Here is a 6053-nt window from a genome sequence, read left to right on the forward strand (position 1 = left end):
TCTCTCTCTCTCTCTCTCTCTCTCTCTCTCTCTCTCTCTCTCTCTCTCTTGTTTTCTTCTCCCATCTCCCTCACATATAAATTGATTTGTAATTTGATTAAAAACATGAAATTGGCTTACAATTCAATAAACACAATTTCTAATGTGCAGCAACTGATATATCGTGGAAAATATACAGTGTAATAGCGCCAATCAATTTTTAACTGAATTATGCGCCGGCAGCGGCAGCAGCAGTATTGCTTTTGATTGAGTTGTTTATTCGAAATTCCATCGATGTCTACCCATATTCAATGCTTGATCTGGCTTGTGTTAGCCGCCAGTAGCAGACGCATCCTATCTTTTGAGATAGAGAGAGAGGGGGAGAAAGACAGAAAGAAGAAAAAGACAAGACGACGCAAAGTTCCAATGTTCGGCCCATTATTTTTGAATTCGATACAAATGCTCTCACTATCTATGGTTGGCTTTTTTTTAATGGTTAGGCTATTTAAAGTGATGTCGCGTTGAATGCGGCCGAACGCGTGAGAGGGAGACTGGATAAATTGGACCATTCAATTTAACACATAATAAAACTTTTGCTCGCTACTGCCACTTTTTTGTTATAAAATTGTCGGAACTCTTTAGCAATTTGAATATAATCATTGACCTTATCTGATTTATGTGACAAATATTTGTGTTTGATCGAATAAATTAAACGTGCTGAATTAACGAGTATTTTCATGGTTTATTCACCGCTAGATATTCAATTAGAACAAATTTCAATTCGGTAGATTGGGATTGATTGCTTTCGAATTTCGTCGGCATTTAATAACTGTCCGTTTGTTTGTTTGTCGTCACACAGCCAATACTGGGAAGCCGATGTGAATATGCATCGTAGTTTCATTAGTTCTAAATATGAACTTGAAGTAATTGGAACGTGGAACAGACCTTAGCGATAAACGTTTTGATGTAAGAGTAACGTGAGCATTGAACACATTTTTATGATTGATAGGCGCAATTTAATATTTTTGCCTTTCATTCAACTACTTATCTTTCAAACCGGAGCACACTTCCCTTTTAGCAGTAGTTTCATTTACATTGCATTTGTGCTGAAACATTGTGAATTTGACATGATTCAACGTTTTAAAGTATTAAAGGAATGGTTTCATATATTTTTCAGCGTTTTAAATTCAAATCGACTAAACACGAATTCAAATGACGCAACGATGGAGAATATCAATTTACATATTCTAAGTTTTTTTTTGATGAACATTGGAACTCAGCTCTGTTCATAAATTCTTGAAATTATCGCCTCGAATTTATAGTAAAACGATTAAATTCGAAATTTTGGATGCTGAGATCAAAAGTCCACATCATGTCTGACTGACGCATAGCAGCTTGATCACAAAACGAGTGATAGGTTCAATGGTTTATCTATTGATTATTTAATCTCGTGTGTGATTTGCATGCAAAAAATGGGATTGGAAAACCGAGTGCGGTTTTTTCGAAATAGCGATTTTATTGTCGACTGATCAATTGCTCATCGATGAAAGAAGTAGGGAAAATCATATTCATTGGCATAAGTATTCAGAGACGAAGAAATAAATCGATGCAACGAATTGAGTATTAAAATATGTGTGTGTGTGTGCTGCATCTTGACACACCCTTTATAATACGGATGGATTCTTACGTCGAAAATTGCTCATTCCCATGCACGTTCCACACGGCTATCCATGGAAAAGCGTTCGCATATTGCAAATGAGAAACAATAGACAACAAAAAAAAACAGAAGAATAAATATTGAAAGGCACACTGACATCCCGACACACACAGGTGTTTAATCTTGTTTGCTATGTGTGCGTGTGTGTTGTATGGTGTGGAGTAGCAGAGAAAATTTGATACATTTTGAAAAGGCCGCATCGATGATAGACAATAATTGCGGCAACCATCCATTGAGAGAAAGAGAGGAAGAGACTGGGAGAAAAAAATGCTCACGTTCCTCATAATTGGTTGCGTACTCGCACGTTTTCTCTTCCCATTTCAGAATCATTCCAACCGAAGCAGTTGAAAAATCGTACATATATTGAGAAGAAAAAAAACTGTACAAGTAGGTCATTCGTCGAGTGCTGATACATGGCACTTCAACAACTCTATGTTATGTAAATACATTTTAATCCAAGTTTTTCTTCATACGATGAACTTTAATCAACTTATTCGTTCTTGTTCGGCTCTTCGGCTTCCTTTTTTTTGCTACAGCGTTTTGTTGTCTGTTCTTTTTTTCTCTATATATTTATATTCTATTCTTTCGCGGTGTGGCTTTTGAGCTCTCGTGAAACTCATGAATGAAGCTATTTTTAGATATTGTAAGCAAAACGTGTAAGAATATGCAGCGAGTATTAGAAGGAAGTCGATTTGGTAGTTCCGTTTTAACATCATGTCTCAAACGATTACACAAGAAATTAAACTTACAATGAATGTTTTGCAGCGCTATTCCAAACCAAAAACCCTTCATCAACAACGACAACAATAGAGGAAAAATCACAAATTTTCCGGGTATACGGAAGGATTGAGAAGAGTAAATCAACTGAGAGCAGAATCTACATGCACAAAGAAACTTATTGTTTTCATTACACGAAACCCTTAACTGAAGATGCCATAGTACAAACAAGTCTTTTATAGATCTTGAATATCATAAAATCTGCTAATCACACATGTCCCTTTTTTCTTCTTATTTTTTTTTCTCTGAATTTCACTTGTCAACAATTTCTCCGTTAATCTAATCTTCCAGCACCAAAATATTTGTTTAGGATTTACTTAATATTTTTTTTATGTATTTATTCAATCTTTTGTTGGTTGGGGGGAAAAGATAGAAGAACAACGATTTTTACACGCACTCGGAGCACACAGGTTTAAGAATCCAAACAAACAAGACACGGACATACAGATATATTTTTCCCTTTTCTTTGTTTTCGGACAAAATGAAACAGATAGTTGTCTGTTTCAATAGATTTTTTCTAAAAGATTGTATTATCGACGGCACAAATTTTCAGGCAAAATTTAATGACAGCACAATATATATGTAACAAAAGAAAAAAAAATTGTTGGATGCGTACTTTTCAGCAAGTCGACTGAAGTTAGGAAGTAAATACATGCGAGCGAATTTTGTTTTTTGTTTTTCTGCCGCAGTCTTCCGAACACAAAACACTGAATGCTGTTGGACTTCAGCTTTGGCTAGAGTTGAATGCATACACACATCCGTAGCACGATTCAATGTGTTAGTGCATTTTGACAATAACAGAACTCAACACAAATATGAAACAAGGCACAAGCTATCTAACTGTTACTTCATTGCTGTTTGCATGCTTTCATTCCATTGTAATGAAATAGAATGTCAATGTTTCAATGATTCAATTTTTTAAAAAAATTCTTCCACCATTCGAACGATAATTCATAATTTTTTTTAAAAAGAACTAAGTTTGACACATGACAAGTGTGAGTCGTTCATGTGGCAATACAGCAGAGGTACCCGATGTATAGGATTTTTTTTTCAAGTTGCCATTTTCGGAAACGCCATTATTTGTAGACAACGCTCCGCGTGCAGTGCATCTTAAGAAACAAAGAGAGGTTAAAGGTAAATACTGTTCTTAATTTCATAAATCGAACAAATTTCGAACTGGCAAAACAAATTGGTTTTGAACTGAAATTAGTTTTTCGTTTTCAGAATTCAAAATTTTGATTGTGCATTTTTTTCCCATTTTTCAAAGTAAAATATGAGCGTAAGAACAACACGAAGTGGCCAACGTGGTGTTTCAGGTGATGCAGTCTCCGTTCCAAATAACTCGTCTGCCAATGCTGAGGTGGACATGGTGAATGCATCGGATCCACTCGATGGTAATTTATTCATTTTATTCTATTGTTTCACCTTCCAACGCTGTGACGGGAAAAAATACAGAAATTGTTACATTATTTTTTTAATTCTCATCTCGTTCAAAAACCAGATGCCATCCAGAACATTGGTGATGCCCAGGCTCAGTTCAGTGCCATCCGTGCAGAACTCCGTGATGTCACCAAAAAATACGATGATGTCATCAAAAAACAAGTTGACATGCAGACCGAGCTGGACAAATTGAAAAAATGTGCCAAGTGCTCAAAAATCCGCAACGAAAATTGGCATTGTGAAGGCTGTACATGACAGGTAACTACTAAAATAGGCACAACATTATTGACTTGGATAAAATTTCAGAAATACTGAATCAATTCTTTTGTTTGAATTATAGAGCAATGAAAACGAAGGAAAAAATCATTAAAACAATAACTGATGACTTCCCCAAGCCAATCACACCTCCGACATCTCCGAATGGTCCCGAAGATGGTGCTGATTAGGGCGATCGAACCTGTGATCAATAGCAAATGAGGCAACTGTGAGAATTTCCAAACTGAACATTAGATTATTAGTATCGTTAAGCGCATACACATTTATGAAGACTAAAAGAGGAAATAAACACAAAACGCATGCGTTGAATATACTTTTGAAAATACAAAATGATCTTTTCATTGTAAATCCCAGACAATTGTAATTTCTTCCTAAGCCCTTCTTTATTTCGACCAAAGGTAATCAATGTGTACAATCGGTTATGTAAAATGGATGATATCTGACTGGGTTGCTTGATTTATCGCCACCCTCAACGATGAATGTATACGTTTCGCCACGTTCCACATTCAGTTCCGGAATGAGCAAATTGTTCAAATACCACGCAATGCCCCATGATGGTGAACCCGTTTGTGCTTCGTAGCCTCGTTTTCCACTGAATCTAGCGACGACTTGCAGTCATGATCCATCTATATTTTTGGAAATTATATCGTTCAGTGTGGGAAAGAAAAACTGTTTTTTTTTTAAATGCAATTGAAAAATCTTAACCTTTGATGAAAAATCAATCCGAATATCTTCGGCGTTAACGTTCATTCCATCGTATGAGTGTGCATTTGCTTCTCGCCTTGAATTCAATGTTCCAATAGCTCCAATAACCGATACATATCCATCGGTTGGTATTGCCATATCATTTATTGGGATTGATTGCTTTCGAATTTAGCCGGCATTTCAGCATGGCAAACTGTTTAAATAATAACTGATTTGACATGATTCAACGCTTTAAAGTTTTAAAGGAATGGTTTCATTTTTGAAATTTTTCAGCGTTTTAAATTCAAATCGACTAAACACGAATTCAAATGACGCAACGATGGAGAATATCAATTTACACATTCTAGGTTTTTTTTTGATGAGCATAGGAACTCGGCTCTGTTCATAAATTCTTAAAATTATCGCCTCAAATTTATAGTAATACGATTAAATTTAGTGATTGCTATATCGCTCTCAGCATCTCATAGGATAACTCAACGAGATATTTCAGTTGGCTGAGATGACGCAGTGACGCATCGCCCAAGTCTATCGCCCCAGTCTTTGTGATACACACACACAATTCGATGCCGCGCGTCACTAAATGGGGCTGAGTGTATACGGATACCGCTGGGCGCATTGTGTGTATGTGTATCGCACAAACTCGGGCGATGCGTCGCTGCGTCATCTCAGCCAGCTGAATTATATCGTTCAGTTATCCTATGAGATGCTGAGAGCGATATAGCAATCACTGAAATTAAATTCGAAATTTTGGATGCTGAGATCAAAAGTCGACATCATGTCATTGGCCTGACTGACGCATAGCAGCTTGATTACAAAACGTGTGATAAGTTCAATGGTTCATCTATTGATTATTTAATCTCGTGTGTGATTTGCATGCAAAAAAATGGGATTGGAAAACTGAGTGCGGTTTTTTCGAAATAGCGATTTTATTGTCGACTGATCAAATGCTCATCGATGAAGAGAAGACGGGAAAATCATATTCATTGGCATAAGTATTCAGAGACGAAGAAATAAATCGATGCAACGAATTGAGTATTAAAATATGTGTGTGTGTGCTGCATCTTGACACACCCTTTATAATACGGATGGATTCTTACGTCCAAAATTGCTCGTTCCCATGCACGTTCCACACGGCTATCCATGGAAAAGCGTTCGCATA

At 36.4% G+C, this 6053-nt stretch overlaps 1 protein-coding gene and 1 long non-coding RNA gene across 11 annotated transcripts in view; one reads left to right on the forward strand and one right to left on the reverse strand.

Moving 5' to 3' along the window:
• The window catches only part of LOC129578547 (equilibrative nucleoside transporter 1), a 17142-nt gene that overhangs the window by 9242 nt on the left and 1847 nt on the right, over positions 1 to 6053 (reverse strand). Inside the window, exon 1 of one of the 7 annotated variants that reach the window (XM_055467287.1) lies at positions 3090 to 3452. The exons of 1 other annotated variant lie outside the window; for it this stretch is intronic. The gene's annotated coding sequence lies outside the window, so the exon portion shown is untranslated. Of the gene's footprint in view, positions 1 to 2445; positions 3453 to 6053 lie in introns of those variants that run through there. 5 more of the 7 variants (XM_055467290.1, XM_055467288.1, XM_055467292.1 and 2 more) reach the window with 5 other exon arrangements.
• On the forward strand, positions 3485 to 4495 carry LOC129578553 (uncharacterized). Of its 4 annotated transcripts, none has more exons than XR_008689111.1 (4): positions 3485 to 3607; positions 3741 to 3867; positions 3975 to 4171; positions 4254 to 4495. It is a non-coding gene; the product is annotated as an uncharacterized LOC129578553 (long non-coding RNA). The 4 variants fall into 4 exon arrangements; XR_008689110.1 differs by having other exon boundaries at positions 3531 to 3607; positions 3684 to 3867; XR_008689112.1 differs by having other exon boundaries at positions 3531 to 3607; positions 3698 to 3867.

The sequence above is a fragment of the Sitodiplosis mosellana genome, unplaced genomic scaffold (genome assembly GCF_009176505.1).
Source record: "Sitodiplosis mosellana isolate CC-2019 unplaced genomic scaffold, AAFC_SMos_1.0 Smas_scaffold_6226, whole genome shotgun sequence".
Taxonomy (NCBI): Eukaryota; Metazoa; Arthropoda; class Insecta; order Diptera; family Cecidomyiidae; genus Sitodiplosis; species Sitodiplosis mosellana.